Source organism: Salvelinus namaycush, chromosome 9 (assembly GCF_016432855.1).
Source record: "Salvelinus namaycush isolate Seneca chromosome 9, SaNama_1.0, whole genome shotgun sequence".
Taxonomy (NCBI): Eukaryota; Metazoa; Chordata; class Actinopteri; order Salmoniformes; family Salmonidae; genus Salvelinus; species Salvelinus namaycush.
In genome coordinates, this window is record NC_052315.1 from 49,861,164 (window position 1) to 49,882,606 (window position 21,443).

Below are 21,443 nucleotides of genomic sequence, written 5' to 3' on the forward strand. Positions count from 1 at the left end.
ACTTGAGGCTGTAATCGCTGCCAAAGGTGCTTCAACAAAGTACTGAGTAAAAAGGTCTGAATGCTAATGTATATGTGATATATCTGTTTGCTTTTGTATATATTTGTAAAAATGTAAATAAAATAATATATTTTTTAAAATTGATCCATTTTAGAATGAGGCTGTAATGTAACAATGTGGAAAAAGTCTAGGGGTCTGAACAGTTTTCAAATGCACTCTATGTACATTTTGGAAGTGTTTGATTGTATGGCACTGAATGCTCATGTCATTGGTTTTTGCCCCGCTGCCCTTGACTATAAAGAGGACCACAATGGAAACAAGTCCTTTTTCTTCATTATGTTAATATCCTCAACAGTTTTTGGTGTACATATCTGTTGCCGGGTGTAACATGTTTAAGTATTTTATATCGTAAAAATAATCATTTTCTTACATCATGGTATTTGAGTAGGTTAGCTTTTTTTAAACTCTATAAGAACATTGAGGGAATGTTTCGTGCACCCTGATACAAACATTGTAAGAATGTCATCACAACTGGACACATTTTGTGTTTTGGGAACATACATCTTGTAACGTTCCCACACTTCCCACAATACTAATTGCATGTTTTGGGAGCTTTGAAATAACAGAAAAAAATGTTATTTGGAAAATGTTGTAACATTAGGGGAATGTTTTATTTCCACACTAATAAACTCAGCAAAAAAATAAAACGTCCTCTTACTGTCAACTGCGTTTATTTTCAGAAAACTTAACATGTGTAAATATTTGTCTGAACATAACAAGATTCAACAACTGAGACATAAACTGAACAAGTTCCACAGACATGTGACTAACAGAAATGGAATAACGTGTCCCTGAACAGAGGCGGGGGTCAAAATCAAAAGTAAGTCCGTATCTGGTGTGGCCACCAGCTGCATTAAGTACTGCAGTGCATCTCCTCCTCATGGACTGCACCAGATTTTCCGGTTCTTGCTGTGAGATGTTACCCCACTCTTCCACCAAAGCACCTGCAAGTTCCCAGACATTTCTGGGGGGAATGGCCCTAACCCTCACCCTCCGATCCAACATATCCCAGATGTGCTCATTGGGATTGAGATCCGGGCTCTTCTCTGGCCATGGCAGAACACTGACATTCCTGTCTTGCAGGAAATCACGCACAGAACGAGCAGAATGGCTGGTGGCATTGTCATGCTGGAGGGTCATGTAAGGATGAGCCTGCAGGAAGGGTACCACATGAGGGAGGAGGATGTCTTCCCTGTAACGCACAGCATTAAGATTGCCTGCAATGACAACAAGGTCTGTCCAATGATGCTATGACACACCACAAAACCGCGACTCGTCAGTGAAGAGCACTTTTTGCCAGTCCTGTCTGGTCCAGCGATGTTGGGTTTGTACCCATAGGCAACGTTGTTGCCAGTGATGTCTGGTGAGGACCTGCCTTACAACAGGCCTACAAGCCCTCAGTCCAGCCTCTCTCAGCCTATTGCGGACAGTCTGAGCACTGATGGAGGGATTGTGCGTTCCTGGTGTAACTCGGGCAGATGTTGTTGCCATCCTGTACCTGTCCTGCAGGTGGGATGTTCGGATGTACCGATCCTGTGCAGGTGTTACATGTGGTCTGCCACTGCGAGGACAATCAGCTGTCCGTCCTGTCTCCCTGTAGCGCTGTCTTAGACGTCTCTCAGTACGGACATTGCAATTTATTGCCCTGGCAACATCTGCAGTCCTCATGCCTCCTTGCAGCATGCCTAAGGCACGTTCATGCAGATGAGCAGGGACCCTGGGCATCTTTCTTTTGGTGTTTTTCAGAGTCAGTAGAAAGGTCTCTTTAGTGTCCTAAGTTTTCATAACTGTGACCTTAATTGCCTACTGTCTGTAAGCTGTTAGTATCTTAACGACCGTTCCATAGGTGCATGTTCATTAATTGTTTATGGTTCATTGAACAAGCATGGGAAACCGTGTTTAAACCCTTTACAATGAAGATCTGTGAAGTTATTTGGATTTTTACGAATTATCTTAGAAAGACAGCGTCCTGAAAATGGGCCGTTTCTTTTTTTTGCTGAGTTTACAAACGTTTTAGGTATGTCACCACAACTGGAAATATTTTGTGTTTGGGAATCTATCTCTTGTAATGTCCCTACACCGTACTCACAACATAATTACATGTTTTGAGAACTTTAAAAGAACATAGAAAACGTGTTCTGTTAACATACTTGCAACATCAGATACATCTTTTTTGTCCCACCACATTGTATATCATCCACACAACTAGACAGAGTTTGTGTTATTAAAACTTTTAGGGGGAATTTTCTTAAACCTTTCCCACAACGTAATGCAATATTCTGGGAACATTCAAAGAAGCAGTTTTGGTTTGCTGGGTAGTGACATACTATGTTTATTACTTTTCATACTTCAAACATGAAGTGGACAGCACAAAAGCCCTGAAAAAGGTGATAACTGAAGGTGTTTTAATGCTCAATATGTCTGGTTAATAAAAGCTTGAGTTTTTATATTTAAAATCATCTTAAAAGTGGACTGCATGGCATCTTGCCAATCTCAGTGCATTAGAAACGACTGTGAAAATCCATAGGCTCTTCATTCTAGTTATGTACAGTGTGAGAGGCTTGGGTTCATGTTGGATCCACGTCTGCTGCCATGTAGCCTTAAGCTTTTACTTCCTTCGTTTCATGTGCCCTACTGTTTCTCACCTCTTACCACCATTTAAAGGGATTACAGTGAGAACCGAACAGGGGTACTTGTTAGTCCATTCCCCACAGAGTCAATTCTCAGTTTCACAAAGCCTGGGGCTGAAATGTAATCTTCGGCTTCGCACAGCAAATCACATGGATAGCCTTGCATTGAAAACAATGGATTGAGATAGAGTATGGTGGGTGGAGGGATGGATGAATGCTGATCAGATTAGAGAAAAAGTAAGTAAGCGGAGTAAAATACATCCAACTTTTTAACAAGTTGAGTTACTAAGTGGGTACAGCAAATATAGCCTATTCATACCCCTGAGTCAATACTTTTTAGAAGCACTTTTGGCAGCTATTACAGCTGTGAGTCTGTCTGGTTAAGAGCTTTCCACACCTGGATTGTGCAACATTTGACCATTTTTCTTTTCAAAACGATTTATTAAGGTCTGTCAAATTAGTTGTTGATCATTGCTGCACAACTATTTTCAGGTCTTACCATAGATTTTCAAGTAGATTTAAGTTAAAACTAACTCTGTCACTCAGGAACATTCACTGTCTTCTTGGTAAGCAACTGTAGATTAGATTTAGCCTTGTGTTTTTAGGATATTTTCCTGCTGAAAAGTGAATTAATCTCATAGTGCCTGGTGGAATGCAGACTGAATCAGGTTTGCCTCTAGGATTTTGCCTGTGCTAAGCTCCAATACGATTATTTTTTACATCCTGAAAAACTCCCCAGACCTTAACGATTACCAGCATACTCACAACATGATGCAGCCACCACTATGCTTGATACTCAGTGATGTTGTATTGGATTTGCCCCAAACATAACACTTGTTATTCAGGACAAGAAGTGAATTGCTTTGCAGTATTACTTTAGTGCCTTGTTGCAAACAGGATGCATGTTTTGGATTTTTTTTAAATTCTGTACAGGCTTTTCACTCTGTCAATTAGGTTAGTATTGTGGCGTAACTTCAATGTTGTTGATCCATCCTCAGTTTGCTCCTATCACAGCAATTACACTTTGTAACTGTTGAAAGGAACTTGAACATTCCAAAAATTGATCAAATTCAACAAAATCCAACCTTGACTTCCTCTGCCTCTCAGAGACATGGCTCCATAAAAACTCTCCATATGCTGCTTTGATTGTGCCTGGCTACAATGTTTTCAGGAGAGACAGGATTGAAGGAAGAGGAGGGGGTGTGATGATTTACATTAAAGAACATATCCGATGTAAACAAATTGAGTGGTCATGTGATAACGAACTAGAATGTATTGGCCTGAATGTTACACTGTCTCCTCAAATGTCTTTTATCCTTATTGGAATGTATAGGCCACCTTCCACCAAAAGTGTGTTTTTTGATCAGTTTAATAACATACTTAGGGAATGTGATTTTGGGAAAGAGGTCATCTTAATGGGAGATTTTAATATGAATTATGAAGACAAGTCTTGTAGGAAAACCCTCAAACGGATCACTAATACCTTTGACCTTACACAGCTAGTTAAAGGGCCAACCAGTGACTTGTTGCTCTAAAACACAGATTGATTTGGTGTTCAGTAATTAACCAGAGAGAGTGACTAAATCATTCAATATGGTTACTGGGCTATCTGATCACAATCTGACACTTATAGCCAGAAAGCTGTCTAAGAGCAGGTTTAACCTCTCTACTGTTAGAAAGCCGGATCAACTAAGAATACCTAAGAGTGAATTAAACTATTTTGAAAACGCAATTAAGGGAATTAACTGGAATGATCTCTTGTCCTATGCAGACGTGGAAGCTGATAGTCAGGTTTTTCTATCCACAATCCAGACTACAATAAATGGTTTCCTAAAGAAAATCAAATCCAAACCTGGCCAAAAGAGCACTCTTCCTTGGCTAAATGGAGAAATCTGGAAATTGATGAAAGAATGAGATTATTCTCTAAAAATAGCCCTAAGATCCAAATTAGAGCATGACAAACGTAGGTTTACAATGTTGATAAATAAGGTGATGAAAGAAATCAGACAGGCCACGGCAAACTTTTTTATTAACAAAATTGGTGAAGCAAAGGGAAAATCTAAAAAAGTTAACAGGGAAAGACCATAGTAACACTGCAAAAAGATTAGAAATCATGGTGAATAACAATCTAACACAGGATGCAGTCGAAATAGCAATAGCCTTCAATTCCTACTTTATTGACTCTGTCAGGGTACTGACACAGAACCCCTCCACTGGTTTCTTGGGCTCAGTGCTAGTAAATGACACTCAACCTGTCTTCATCATAAGGGAGGTTTCTGAGTCAAAGGTGAACAAGGTGATTAGCTCACTAAAGAACTCTAAACCCAAAGATGTGTTTGGGCTGGACTCTACCTTTCTTAAAAACGACAAAGAGTCACTCATTGGCCCCATTACTAAGGTCACCAACACATCTATTGGTCTCGAGGTGTATCCAAGGGTATGGAAGTCGGCCATAATAACGGCCATCTTTAAATCGGGTGACCCTGCTGACGTGTGTAACTACAGGCCCATTAGTATACTACCTGTGGTGTCAAAGGTTGTTGAAAAGTGTGTAGCAGAACAACTGATTACCCACCTCAACAACAGCCCCTTCACATTACACTCCATGCAGTTTGGCTTCAGAGCGAAACACTCCACAGAAACGGCCAACTGCTTTCTTCTGGAAAATGTGAAGTCCAAGATGGACAAAGGAGGCGTTGTTGGGGCTGTGTTTCTGGACCTAAGGAAGGCTTTTGATACTGTTAACCATGAGATTCTCATCACAAAATTGTCCAAGTTCAACTTTTCCCCCGATACCATGAGATGGATGAAATCATACCTTGAAGGCAGAACTCCGTGTGTCAGAGTGAGCAATGAGCTGTCGCCCACTCTTAGCTATGATGTGGTCGTGCACCAAGGGTCAATACTGGGGCCCCTCCTGTTCAGCGTGTACATTCATGGGTCTGAAGTTCAAATGTATGCAGATGATACATTGATATATGTGCATGCAAAGAGCAAACAACAAGCTGCACAAGAACTCACTACTGTAATGGTCCAGGTTACAAAGTGGCTCAGTGACTCGTGTTTGCATGTTCTTCACAAAGAGGGCAACAGATGCTACTGAGCCAGATGTCTATGTGTCAGGGGAGAAGCTCCAGGTGGTATCTGATTTTAGGTACCTTGGCATCATACTTGATTCCAACCTCTCTTTTAAAAAGCATTTGAAAAAGGTAATTCAGATAACCAAATTCAACCTAGCTAATTTCCGATTTATACGAAATTGTTTGACTACAGAGGTAGCAAAACTGTACTTCAAATCTATGATACTCCCCCACTTAACATACTGCTTGACTAGTTGGGCCCAAGGTTGCTGTATAACAATAAAACCTAAGATCTACTGGATAATTGATCTATCTACGGCTACCCTTTGGTCTCCCATCCAGGGTTCTAACCAAGCCCAGCTTAACCATTATGTTTGTCACTGACTATAACCAATGTGCTATTGTGAGAATGATTGTTGAGAGATCTCCACTTAAAAACAAAATAGATTCACAGTTGTTATCCAAGTCAATCCAAAGTGTAGGTTTAACAAAGCAAATGAAATGAACATTTTGAACATCTTGGCCATGTTCTGTTATAATCTCCACCCGGCACAGCCAGAAGAGAACTGGCCACCCCTCATAGCCTGGTTCCTCTCTAGGTTTCTTCCTAGGTTTTGGCCTTTCTATGGAGTTTTTCCTAGCCACCGTGCTTCTACACCTGCATTGCTTGCTGTTTGGGGTTTTAGGCTGGGTTTCTGTACAGCACTTCGAGATATTAGCTGATGTACGAAGGGCTATATAAAATAAACTTGATTTGATTTGATTTGAAATGTGACCATACTTTATCCCTCATATCATCAATGATGCTATTTAGGCCTATATAGGATTTGCAAAGTCATCAACAACTATTGTTTAAAAAATAGACAAATCAAATGTTTTTGGTCACATACACATGGTTAGCAAATGTCAATGTGAGTGTAGTGAAATGCGTGTGCTTCTAGTTCCGACAGTGCAGTAATATCTAACAAGTATTCTAACAATTCCCCAACAACTACCTAATACACACAAATGTAAAAAGATGGAACAAGAATATGTACATACACTCCTCAAAAAAATAAAGGGAACACTAAAATAACACATCCTAGATCTGAATGAATGAAATATTCTTATTAAATACTTTTTTCTTTACATAGTTGAATGTGCTGACAACAAAATCACACAAAAATGATAAATGGAAATCAAATTTATCAACCCATGGAGGTCTGGATTTGGAGTCACACTCAAAATTAAAGTGGAAAACCACACTACAGGCTGATCAAACTTTGATGTAATGTCCTTAAAACAAGTCAAAATGAGGCTCAGTAGTGTGTGTGGCCTCCACGTGCCTGTATGACCTCCCTACAACGCCTGGGCATGCTCCTGATGAGGTGGCAGATGGTCTCCTGAGGGATCTCCTCCCAGACCTGGACTAAAGCATCCGCCAACTCCTTGACAGTCTGTGGTGCAACGTGGCGTTGGTGGATGGAGCGAGACATGATGTCCCAGATGTGCTCAATTGGATTCAGGTCTGGGGAACGGGCGGGCCAGTCCATAGCATCAATGCCTTCCTCTTGCAGGAACTGCTGACACACTCCAGCCACATGAGGTCTAGCATGGTCTTGCATTAGGAGGAACCCAGGGCCAACCGCACCAGCATATGGTCTCACAAGGGGTCTGAAGATCTCGTCTCGGTACCTAAGGGCAGTCAGGCTACCTCTGGCGAGCACATGGAGGGCTGTGCGGCCCCCCAAAGAAATGCCACCCCACACCATGACTGACCCACCGCCAAACCGGTCATGCTGGAGGATGTTGCAGGCAGCAGAACGTTCTCCACGGGGTCTCCAGACTCTGTCACGTCTGTCACATGTGCTCAGTGTGAACCTGCTTTCATCTGTGAAGAGCACAGGGCGCCAGTGGCGAATTTGCCAATCTTGGTGTTCTCTGGCAAATGCCAAACGTCCTGCACGGTGTTGGGCTGTAAGCACAACCCCCACCTGTGGACATTGGGCCCTCATACCACCCTCATGGAGTCTGTTTCTGACCGTTTGAGCAGACACATGCACATTTGTGGTCTGCTGGAGGTCATTTTGCAGGGCTCTGGCAGTGCTCCTCCTTGCACAAAGGCGGAGGTAGCGGTCCTGCTGCTGGGTTCTTGCCCTCCTACGGCCTCCTCCACGTCTCCTGATGTACTGGCCTGTCTCCTGGTAGCGCCTCCATGCTCTGGACACTACGCTGACAGACACAGCAAACCTTCTTGCCACAGCTCGCATTGATGTGCCATCCTGGATGAGCTGCACTACCTGAGCCACTTGTGTGGGTTGTAGACTCCGTCTCATGCTACCACTAGAGTGAAAGCACCGCCAGCATTCAAAAGTGACCAAAACATCAGCCAGGAAGCATAGGAACTGAGAAGTGGTCTGTGGTCACCACCTGCAGAACCACTCCTTTATTGGGGGTGTCTTGCTAATTGCCTATAATTTCCACCTGTTGTCTATTCCATTTGCACAACAGCATGTGAAATTTATTGTCAATCAGTGTTGCTTCCTAAGTGGACAGTTTGATTTTACAGAAGTGTGATTGACTTGGAGTTACATTGTGTTGTTTAAGTGTTCCCTTTATTTTTTTGAGCAGTGTATAAATATATGGATGAGCGATGGCCGAGCGGCATAGGCAAGATGCAATAGATGATATAAGAAACAGTATATACATATGAGATTAGTAATGCAACATATGTAAATATTATTAAAGTGGCATTGTTTAAATTAACTAGTGAGTCTCTATGTAGGCAGCAGCCTCTCTGAGTTAGTGATTGATGTTTAGCAGTCTGGCCTTGAGATTGAAGCTACTTTTCAGTCTCTTGGTTCCAGCTTTGATGCACCTGTACTGACCTCGCCTTCTGGATGGTAGCGGGGTGAACAGGCAGTGGCTTGGGTGGTTTTTGTCCTTGATGATCTTTTTGGCCTTTTTGTGACATCAGGTGCTGTATGTGTCCTGGAGGGCAGGTAGTTTGCTGAGACATTGTGCAGACCACACCACCCTCTGGAGAGCCTTGCGGTTGAGGGCGGTGCAGTTGTCGTACCAGACGGTGATACTGCCCAACAGGATGCTCTCAATTGTGCATATGTAAAAGTTTGTCAGGGTTTTAGGTGGCAAGCTAAATTTCTTCAGCCTCCTGAGGTTGAAGAGGCGCTGCTGCGCTTTCTTCACCACGCTGTCTGTGTGGGTGGACCATTTCAGTTTGTCCGTGATGTGTACGCCGAGGAACTTAAAACTTTCCACCTTCTCCACTACTGTCCCGTTGATGTGATAGGGCGGTCCCCTCACCTCCTCCCTTTAGGCTGTCTTGTCGTTGTTGGTAATCAAGCCCACTACTGTTGTGTCGTCTGCAAACTTGATGATTGAGTTGGAGGCGTGCATGGCCACGCAGTCATGGGTGAACAGGGAGTCCAGGAGGGGGCTGAGCACGCACCCTTGTGGGGCCTCAGTGTTGAGGGTCAGCAAAGTGAAGATGTTGTTTCCTACCTTCACCTCCTGGGGGCGGCCCGTCAAAGTCCAGGTCCCAATTGCACAGGGCGGGGTTGAGACCCAGGGTCTCCAGCTTAATGATGAGCTTGGATGGTACTAAGGTGTTGAATGCTGAGCTGTAGTCAATGAACAGCATTTTTACATAGGTATTCCTCTTGTCCAGATGTGATAAGGCAGTGTGATGATGATTGCATCGTCTGTGGACCTGTTGGGGCAGTATGCAAACTGAAGTGGGTCTAGGGTGGCACGTAAGCTTTCCACAGCGCTGCTGGCCCATGTTGTCCCACAGTTGTGTCAAGTTGGCTGGATGTTCTTTGGGTGGTGGACCATTCAATTCTTGACACAAACCAGTGCGCCTGGCTCCTACTACCATAACCCGTTCAAAGGCATTTAAATATTTGGTCCATTCACCCTCCGAATAGCACACATACACACACTGTCTTAATTTTCTCAACGCTTGAAAAAACCTGTCTCCTCCCCTTTATCTACACCAATTGAAGTGGATTTAATAAATGCCATCAATAAGGGGTCATAGCTTTCACCTGGATTCACCTGGTCAGTCTGTCATGAAAAGAGCAGGTGTTTGTAATGTTTTGTACACTCAGTGTAAATTGCAGTACATGGTGAATTCTGTATTTCTATCAGAAAAAAAAGTAGAAGTGGAACCAACAGGTTCGCTCGACCTTATTCATGATTTCCTCGCGTGTAATTGTGGTGCAATTGGGAGGGAATTACGGTGTATCTATAAACAAACCTCCGCCACACCTTAATTGCTTAGATCTCCACTCCGAACGAACAGTGGGTGAATAGCATGCTATTCTCATGCTTAAATTCAAGGTCAGAATATGCTTGGAGAGAATCGAATGTTCAGATAGCATGCATAGGATGTTGCAGGTCTGTAGAGATCAAATAAAATTGTATTTGTCATATGCGCAGCATACAACAGGTGTAGACCTTACCTTGAAATGCTTATTCACAAGCTCTTTTATCCAACAATGCAGAATTTATAAAAAATGTAATATTTGCCCAAAAAATGTATACACAAATAAAATAAACAAAAGTTAGCATACGCACCACCCTCTGTAGGGCCTTACGGTCGGATGCCAAGCAGTTGTCATAGCATGCGATGATGCAACCAGTCAGGATGCTTTCGATGGTGCAGCTGTACAACTTTTGAGGATCTGAGGACCCATGCCAAATCTTTTCAGTCTCCTGAGACTATATGCGTTGTCGTGCCCTCTTCACGACTGTCTTGGTGTGTTTGGACCATAATAGTTTGTTAGAGATGTGGACATCAAGGAACTTGAAGCTCTCCACCCGCTCCACTACAGCCCCATCAATGTGAATGGGGTCGTACTCACGCACCTTTGCAGGGCCTCCGTGTTGAGGATCAGCGTGGCAGATGTGTTGTTGCCTACCCTTACCACCTGGGTGCTGCCCATCAGGAAGTCCAGGATCCATGTCAGAGGGAGGTGTTTAGTCCCAGGGTCCTCAACTTAGTGATGAGCTTTGAACGCTGAGCTGTAGTTAACAAACAGCATTCTCGCATAGGTGTTCCTTTTGTCCAGGTGGGAAAGGGGAGTGTGGAATGCAATGGAGATTGTGTCCACACGTGGTCCCGTGTGGCTCAGTTGGTAGAGCATGGCGCTTGCAACGCCAGGGTTGTGGGTTCAATTCCCACGGGGGGACCAGGGTTCTATTCCCACGGGGGGACCAGGATGAATATGTATGAACTTTCCAATTTGTAAGTTGCTCTGGATAAGAGCGTCTGCTAAATTACTAATGTAAATGTGTCATCTGTGGATCTGTTGGGGCGGCATGTGAATTGTAGTGGGTCTAGGGTTTCTGGTATGATGGTGTTGATATCAGCCATGACCAGCCTTAAAAAGCACCCAGCATGCTATAGGGCAGTAGTCATTTAGGCAGGTTACCTTTGGTGTTATAGGGACTATGGTGGTCTGCTTGAAAAATATCTGTATTACAGATGTGATCAGGGAAAGTTTGAAAATGTTAGTGAAGACGCTTGCCAGTTGGTCAGCACATGCTCTGAGTACGTGTCCTGGTAATCCGTCTGGCCCTGCGGACTTGTGAATGCTGACCTGTTTAAAGGTCTTACTCACATTGGCTACGGAGAGCGTGATCACACAGTCATCCGGAACATCTGGTGCTGTCATGCAATGTTCAGTGTTGCGTGCCTCGAAGCCAACATAGAAGCCCTTTAGCTCGTCTGGTAGGCTCGCGTCATTGGGCAGCTCGCGGCTGAGTTTCCCTATGTAATTCGGTAATAGTTTGCGAGCCCTGCCACATCCGAGGAGCATCAGAGCCGATGTAGTAGGTTTCAATCTTAGTCTTGTATTGACCTTTTGCCTGTTTGATGGTTCGTCGGAGGCCACAGCAGGATTTCTTATAAGGAATCAGGAGGATACAATTATTTTCAGATTTGCCAAATGGAGGGCGAGGGAGAGCTTTGCATGTGTCTCTTTGTGTGGAGTAAGGGTGGTCTAGAGTTTTTTTCCCCCCCTGGTTGCACATGTGACATGCTAGCTGAAATTCGATAAAACGGATGTAAGTTTTCCTGCATTCAAATCCCTGGCCACTAGGAGCACCGCTTCTGGGTGAGCATTCTCTTGTTTGCTTATGGCCTTGTACAGCTCCTTGAGTGCGATCCTATTGCCTGCATCCGTTTGTGGTGGTAAATAGACAGCTAACAAAAATATAGATGGAAACTCTTGGTAAATAGTGTGTTCTACAACTTATGAGGTGCTCTACCCCAGGCGGGCAAAACGTTGAGACTTCCTTATTATTAGAGATCACGCAACAGCTGTTGACAAATAGACACAGATCACCAGCCCTCGTCTTACATGATGCTGCAGTTCTGTCTTGCCGATTCACGATAAAACCCAGCCAACTGTATATTATCCATGTTCTCGTTCAGCCACGGCCCGTTGGTAGGATAGTCTCGAACGGAGCTCATCCAGTTATTCTCCAGTGATTGCCAATTCGCCAGTAGGATGGATGGTAAAGGTGGATTATCGACTCGCCGACAGAATTCTCACCAAGCACCCAGATTTGTGCCCCCTGTATCGGTGTCTCCTCTTCATGCGAATGACATACATCTTTCTCCTCTGAGATCTTCCCAATGGGTGTAATAATCTGCGCAGTATCTTAACAGCATTGAGCACTTGCAGCAAGTACTTTAATGTAATCTCAACTGCAATCGAGGTAATTTGGCTCTGCTGTCAGATGAAGCACAGTGCTAACACAATCATTTGTATAAAATATCTGACATTGGATTCCCATTTTAACTTGGCTGTGCTGTTTAAATGGTTTAAAGCGCAGTGATAGACATGTGGGTGACAACTCAACCAAAAATCTGAAACAGTTTTTTCATTGGAATTTGGTTGTGCTTTAAGATGGTTGAAAGCATAGTGATAACACATGGGAAAATCCACTAACTTTTGGCTGTCTTTTTGAGTGGGTGAATATATGGGTGATAATCTCATTGACCAACATCTAAACAAAATATTACCCAATTATCTATGTTGAAATGACATGGTGTGCCTAGTGGGCAGACAGTGTAGCGTGTGTAGTCTGCAGCAGCAGTACTATGGGGGTAGCTAGAGAATTCTTCTCTTTTGAAGAGGGAGATAAGTAAGAACAAAGTCAGCCATAGTGTCAAAACAAGACCTCCCCTTCCACCCTTAGGCTCCTCGGCCTTGAACCAGATACCAGAGACTCTTCAGAGTAGAGGAGATTAGGAACAGAGCGTGCTCTAGATACAACTGTAGACAAAGTGGGTTTGCAGGGTGCCCAGTGTGGGGTGTCAGATAAATTGGATTTGGTTTTGGTTTGTTTATCTTTGTATTTTGAAGTGGATGTGTTTACTCGATATGGATTGTACCTGGAATACAATCTGGTGAAGAGGCTGTCTTGCATTCCCCAATTGATGAATCATATTGTTGCCAAAATGCATCCCTCCTTTGGATGAGGCATTGGGTTGGGATTGGGCCAGGTGAAGATTTGGTTCAGAGTGGGAGGAAGCTTGGTAATACAATTGAAGAAAGTCAGCTGAGGGTAAGAGTAAGGTAAATAAATAAAGTCTATGTTAGCACGCAAATACATTTTACACACAGTACCAGTCAAAAGTTTGGACACCTACTCACTCAAGGGTTTTTCTTTATTTTTACTTTTTCTTTTCTTTTTCTTTTTTTCTACATTGTATAATAATAGTGAAGACATAACAACTATGAAATAACACATATGGAATCATGTAGTAACCAAAAAAATTGTTAAACAAATCAAAATAGATTTTACATTCTTCAAAGTAGCCACCCTTTGCCTTCATGACAGCTTTGCACACTCTTGGCATTGCCCCTACATTTTTGCAAATGTATTAAAAATAAAAGACAAATACCTTATTTACATAAGTAGTCAGACTCTTTGCAATACGAATCGAAATTGAGCTCAGGTGCATCCTGTTTCCATTGATCATCCTTGAGCTGTTTCTACAACTTACCCCTGTGGTACATTCAATTGATTGAACATGATTTGAAAAGGCACATACCTGTCTATATAAGGTCCCACAGTTGACAGTGCATGTCAGAGCAAAATCCAAGCCATGAAGTCGAACGAAATATCTGTATAGCTCAGAGACAGGATAGTGTCGAGGCACAGATCTGGGGAAGGGTACCAAAAAGATTCTGCAGCATTGAAGGTCCCCAATAATGCAGTGGCCTCCATCATTCTTAAATGGAAGAAGTTTGGAACCACCAAGACTTTTCCTTGAGCTGGCCGCCCGGCTAAACTGAGCAATGGGGGAGAAGGACCTTGGTCAGGGAGGTAACCAAGAACCCGATGGTTACTCTGAAAGAGCTCCAAAGTTCCTCTATGGAGATGGGAGAACCTTCCAGAAGGACAACCATCTCTGCAGCACTCCAGCATTCAGGCCTTTGTGGTAGAGTGGCCAGATGGAAGCCACTCCTCAGTAAAAGGCACAGGTTAAAGTTTGCCTAAAGGCACATAAAGGACTCTCAGACCATGAGAAACAAGATTATCTGGTCTGATGAAACCAGGATTGAACTCTTTGGTCTGAATGCAAACCGTCACGTCTAGAGGAAACCTGGCACCATCCCTACGGTGAAGCATGGTGGTGGCAGCATCACACTGTGGGGATGTTTTTCAGAGACTAGTCAGGATCGAGGGAAAGATAAATGGAGCAAAGTACAGAGAGATCCTTGATCAAAACCTGCTCCAGAGCGCTCAGGACCTCAGACTGGGGCGAAGGTTCACCTTCCAACAGGACAACAACCCTAAGTTCACAGCCAAGACAATGCAGGAGTGGCTTCGGGACAAGTCTCTGAATGTCCTTGAGTGGACCAGCAAGAGCCCAGACTTGAACCCGATCAAACATCTCTGGAGAGTCCTGCACTGGTGTGACCTGAAAATAGCTGTGCAGTGACACTCCCCATTCAACCTTACATAGCTTGAGAGGATCTGTAGAGAAGAATGGAAACTCCCCAAATACAGGTGTGCCAAGCTTGTAGCGTCATACCCAAGAAGACTCAATGCTGTAATCGCTGCCTAAGGTGCTTCAACAAATTACAGAGTAAAGGGTGTGAATACTTACGTAAATGTAATATTTCCATTTCCATTTAATATTTCCAATATATACATTTGCAACATTGTCTAATAACCATGTTTTGCTTTGTCATTATGAGGTATGGTGTGTAGATTGATGAGGACATTTTAGAATAAGGCTGTAATGTAACAAAATGTGGAAAAAGTCATGTGGTCTTAATACTTTCCGAATGCACTGTCTATCATGTATCGGCATATACACTGAGCGTACAAAACATTAGGAACACCATGTGTGGTCTTTATCCATCCCGAGATATTCTGAGCAATGATAGAACTTTCCAGTCTTGGAGTTGGATGATGTTTTTCAGTGACTTTCATTTTGTCTAGTTATCTTCTTTTGAGATGTTGCGATTGTTATCACACATGAAAACACAGTCACCGTAAAGGCCGTGCTACACTACAGCCATCGGGCGTCCGGCATTGCCATCAGCCATTGAGGGGAGTAAAACAATGAAAGCTGCCGTACTTCCTGTGTTACACTTGCGTCGCGTCATGTCCAATGGCATCGTGCAAGCTCAAGAATTGCAGAGGAAATTGTGCACCAATATTGAATTTGAAAAAGCCTGTTCTATTAAAACATTCAATGAATCCAAGTTTTTTTTTATATGAACAAAGACTTGCTAAAGTGCCCAAATTCAGAATGTTTACATTTCGCTCTGTGCACCCTCTGTGATTTGAACCCACATTGCCCCAACATTTCTCCAAGTTTTCACCATCATTTGTAAAGCCCTAATTATTTGGTCGCTTTGACAAAGTCATTCCTGAAGATGATTATTTATTTCATGTTATTAGTGATTCATTTTAAGGTGAAAAAAAACCTTCCTGCATTTTAAGGTCAACCCTGTTACTTGAACTGAACTCTTGTTTTAATATGGTGAAACCTTTTCAAATATTTTTTTCAAATCATAGTGTAAAAGCAGGTGAGCTGGTTTTACCTTGTTCGCCATTATCTGGTGTTTTGTGGTGGAAAACTGAGCGGGTCGAGCATAGATAGACAAGCTAGAAACAACAAGCTTCCATTTCCCCTGTCACAAGGGGATTCATGGCTGATTTAAGATAGGCACTTGCTATAGACTAAATGTAACCTCTTGAGATGGGAAAACATGTTTTTTATTAAGTTGAACATTTGCTCTTTATTACAGAATGTTCAAATGTTACACGACCCAAACGGGACAAATTTCAAATAACAACCCAGATAGCTTCCCTGGCCCCTACTTATCTGTGTGTGGGAACGACACATACAAGTTTAGGTTATGATGGGATTTTGGGACAAGCAAAATGTTGTGTTATAAAGCTATTACTAATTATAATACAATGTACTGTTTTTGATAATATGCTTGGAATACAATCTTTTTTTTATCCCAAAGTCACTAGGCAGCTCTAGGATATTGGAGAGGTGTCAGGGGCCTTCCCATCAACAGCCCAATGTTTAATTCCTCCTTTGTGTCCTGACTGGGATACAGTAGCAGTGGGAGTGTTTATATTTCCTGGACAGTGGGCTTTGTCTACTGTAGCCTCTCCTCGCTTCCGGGGGTTGGTTATTCAATAGGAATAGTTTATACTACTTTATATGGTCATACATATAACAACAGACTTGTGACTGGACTTGAGAAAGCTCTGATTTTTCCTGTCAGTTAATAGGACAAAAATATCAAACGTAGGGCTCTATTCAATCTGTATCACTGTTACAGATTGTGACATAGAAATGTCAAGGTAATTTCCGATTGAGCTGACATATGCAGCGCTTGCTGTGAATGCAGTCTTCGCTTATGCGGGAACATTACCTTTAACATTCAATCACTCTGAACTTCCACAAATGTAATAGAGCCCTGAGAAGTACTTAGAAGAACAACACATGAACTTAATCAAAATGTACCACCTGCGAATTCAACCTGATGTGAACTTTCATTGGGATACTCACACATTTTGCGCTTCACTCTCAGGATGTCACGAGAACAGGGGTTCTTAAACTTGTTCAGCCTGTGACCCAAATTAGAATTCTGTGTTTCCTGGGACCCACCTTGTGGGCAAAACATTTTAGTGGCCTCGACAGCAGAGAGAACTCAAAGTTTGAAAGTTCATTTTCTTGCCATTCTACACATTTTGCCATGGGTCTGAGATTTTTTTGTTGTTGCAATGTTATAACACATTTCTTGCAAGTCTACTCATGTTGCCATGGGGCAGAGAGAATAAATAGGTAGTTTTAATTGTACCCATTTTGACTGGGAAGGAGAGAAATCTTTGCCTTTTTAAAGCAAAATTCTGGCAATTCTACACATTTTGCCATGATTTAGGTCACGTCAATGTGATATCTGAGTGAGAGTGACTAACAAAATCAATGGGGGACCACTGGACGTCAGGGCCCCTGGGCATATCCCCTGCATTTCCGGATGGTATTTGGCCATGATTACTACAAGTTTAGATAGCAGGCTAGACTAACTTACCAATCAAAACATTGTTAGCTGACATGGCTAATTGAGGGATTGTCAGAGACCAACATAAGAAGAGAAAAACTGCTGATGCACAACCCAATTTCAAACTTACTATTCTAACTCTCAACAGTAAACTGAGACTCCGACTGAGTTCCTCCCAAAATGTATAATGTGTTTTTTTTTACTCTGACTGTTAACGACCAATACTTTAAGAAAAGCTGCACTAGAACATAAGAGAGTAATTACTATTTACTATGGATTCAGCGGGTAAACCATAGTGTTCTTCTTTATCCCGATTCATAACCACACCCCATATTGGTTTGTTTACTGTACAGCACGTAGGAGTTATTATAAAGGTTGTGCAATGTCTTTAGCACCAGGTGTTCTTAAGTGAAGTCACAGGAGGAGGTACACAAACAGACAGCGAGGTGATGTTTACCGCATACCCCCCCCCCCCCCCCCCCCCACACACACACATTTTCCAGTTATTTGACTCTTTGACTTTCTTCCCACTATCTCCCTTTGAAATAATGCCTTGCTCATTGTGTTAACCACTGCTGAATCTCGACCTTCTGAGTTTGGTCTCTGTCAGGAAGACTTTGGCTGAACCAATCTATGTAATCAGATCCCCTGGCTTGGAGAGTTTTGTGGCAAGAGACAGAATCTACTATGATCTAAAGACAGACAGAGAGAGTGGGAGAAGGGGGAGAGACATAGAGAGACCACCATAGAGAGACCACCATTGCAGTTGTGCTTTTTGTCAACTCCAGATTAATCCTCCATATAGTGATACAGAGCATGTACATTTCATTAGAGTGGGTGGGGAAGAGGCTTACCAAGGTTCCTTATTTGAAAAGGTAAATACAATACTCCATTATTTATAATCCTAGCGTCTCAGGGTGTTTTCACACTTGGTCCCTTTCAGCCAATTTTTGTGAACTCAGTGCGGTTTGATAATTTTTTTGTGGAGTGTGAACAATCCAAAGGAACTCTGACCCCTCAAAAGAGCCCCTGAAGCGAACCGAACTGAGACCATCTTCGAGAGGTGGTCTGAGTTCTGTTCGCTTGAATTCCGCGGTCCAGTTGACCTTTTTCAGGGCAAACTACCCTGGTTCACTTATCATTAGTCCCGCACCACACACTAGACTACTGCAACACCGTTTCCCCTGCCGCATTGGAGAGAGAAGATGAGGATGTGTAGGTTCGCAGAAAGAAAGTGTGCTGTTTTTGGATATTGATTATCGATTGTCAAGGATGCACAGGCATTTTTGTACTGACACGATGTTCAGATAATTTGTTTGCAATATGTTGATCTATAGGCTAAGAGAGCTTCATAAACTGTTTATTCGATTGTCGTGTGAGAAGACAACATATTTGGTGAGAATTATAACACAGGTTACAAAAGCCATTCTAGCTCTTAAAGGGGCAGTAGCCTAGATTGGGTGTACAATTTTCAGTTAGGCCTACATCATTATTTAATCTGCACTTTTTCTACTGGTATTTAATCTGTTACCAATTGCATTTACATGTTTATATCTCATATTTGAACTAAATGCAATCTATTAGCTTCCAAAAATGTGCATAGGTATATCTAGCTCTTCGATAACAGGTTCTGGAATAGCTTGTCCTGTACTTTTACCCAGAGTGCATTGAGTGAATATATTGGTTATTTTCAAAACATAGCAATGTGAATGCAGAAGAGGACTCGGACCTCAAAAACGGTGAAGTGAATTGACAAAAGAGTTGAGTCCACATTCAAAGGCAAGGGCGGGCAGTGTGAATGCAAAGAGAACTGAGTTATTTAGCTTTTTTTTACCCCAGTGTTCACTTTAAAGAGGACAGACACCGGTTCTTTTAAAGAGGATTATATCTGAACACCCTCAGACACATATTGTACATCTATATAATCAATTGTGAGCAGTGACCTCTTTTCATGCATTCTCTTCCTGTTTGTCCTACCACCCTTATGCAGACATGCCCTCAGCCAGAGCCATATCCGACAACACCCCAGGAAGCACAACTTGGGAGAAGTGAACTATTAGAATCAGGCGTTCTTGAATCCTACACTCTTAGAAAAAAATAAGGCGCTATCAAGAACCTAAAAGGTTTCTCGGCTGTCCTCCTTGGAGAACCCTTTCAAAACCCCTTTTTGTTCCAGGTAGAACCATTTTGGGTTCCATGTAGAAGCCATTCCAGAAAGGGTTCTACTTGGGACCTAAAAGGGTTCTACCTGTAACCATAGAAATATAGTTAACTTGAAATATATTGTCAAGCTAACTGACTTTCCTTAGCAACTATCCAGAAGGTCATAACTTGCTAAGCAATGCGTTGTAAATGTGTTGTGAATTTGTACATGTGTTGTGTGGGTTTAATGAAAGAAGTACTACTAGTTTTGCATGTTCTCAACAATAACAACGTGCTCAGCTTTCAACACTTCCTGTTCATGTCCTGGGTGGGGCCCCACATTGTGTTTCATGTAAGTCTACTTGTAAGGTCAATGAAGTTCAGTGCATTTGGCAAGCTCCTTCCTATATGGTGTATTTTTTAAGTACATTTAGCATTTACATTGTGAACCTAGTTCACATATCTCCCATACAACTAAAAGCTACTTTGCCCCTCAGGACCACCGTACTGCTGCCATGGAAGGTAACTGCTGAGTTCTGACAGGAAGCATCAACTGTAGAAGGCACAGGAAACCACTCTGCTTCGAAGCACAAAAGCCAGTGGGAAAAGATCCTAAATTACCAAGTGAGGCAATGGACTATTGCGACCTCTATGAAAGGACTGCACTGACCTCTACATGACAAAGTCACTGCAGAAGTATCCTATCGCCTGCTCTACCAATGACTATAGTTCATGCAGAGTATAGAAACAGTCTAATCCAGAGTTAAGTCTTTTCCAAAAAGGTTTAGTTTGTTCAAATTAAGAAAAAGAATCCTTCCAAAATGTCAATGTCCTCATACTGAAGTTTTTACAAGGAAGTCAACATTTGCATGCAACTTCACGTTTGAGTACAATTTCACATCACACTTGTAGGACTACTACTATCATGTACTGCAGCTCTTTACATTTATGTATGACATTTCAACTTTTGACTGTTGCATTCCCCTGTACAGATTTCTCTGAAAAAAAACAACAACAAAAAACCTGGCGCTGTAGAACAACTGACAACATCAGAAGAACACATTTAGTTGCCACGGTAACACGAAGTGCAAGACAAGCGAGCTGCGGGTTGGAGACAGGGGTGGTGGGATACGATGGCATGGCGGGGGTCTCTCAGGAAATTAGCACCAAATCATATTCATCTCCCAAAGAGACTTGGGTCTTCAAAGTGCAGCTCTGCAATTCGAGGATGTAGATGAAGATTAGCTCTGCTGTCGCCTAGCTAGCCTCAACACAGCACCGGAACCCAGAGAGGCTGGCTCTCGCCGCAATCAAAGGAAGCCAACACACGGGGGATCTAAGGCAACCACAACTTTGGACTTCAGAGTTCTTACTTCAAACTCTGCAGAGACAGTGTCAATTAAAATATAGCCGACTTTGCAGTTTAATTTTTCATCAAGTGGGTTTGCGTTTAGGTGATTGTTGCCTAAGGAACATATTCATGTACTTCTTTAGATCAGGGACATTTAATCAGTCTGTAGGCTAATGTCAGTTCTGTAAATTTCAACATATCCCTAGTTTTCAAATGTATATATTACTGTTCATGGGTATTCTACAGAAATATTGCAAATTGCAGTCCCACCCCACAAGTAATCATGATATGTTCTAATTCAATCAAAGTCAAAAACGAACATATTGTTAAATCAATATAGTACAAAGTCATTTTTAATACACATATTTTTATTGAGTGGTGGTTGTCTCAACCCCTGACTCCTAAACTTCATGTTTGAAAATTAAGCAATTCATGATTTTTGTAATTTTTTTAACACCATTTTTTATTTCGCCTGGAATAGAATATGTGCTCACTCATCTGGACACTGTTGTTCAGAGGAGCTAGTCAACAACACAGCTAACACAATCACTTCAAACTGAAGCTGGAAAGATCGCAAACTAGCTGCACTTCGTTCCGTTTGATCTTTTTTCAATTGAAATTTCTT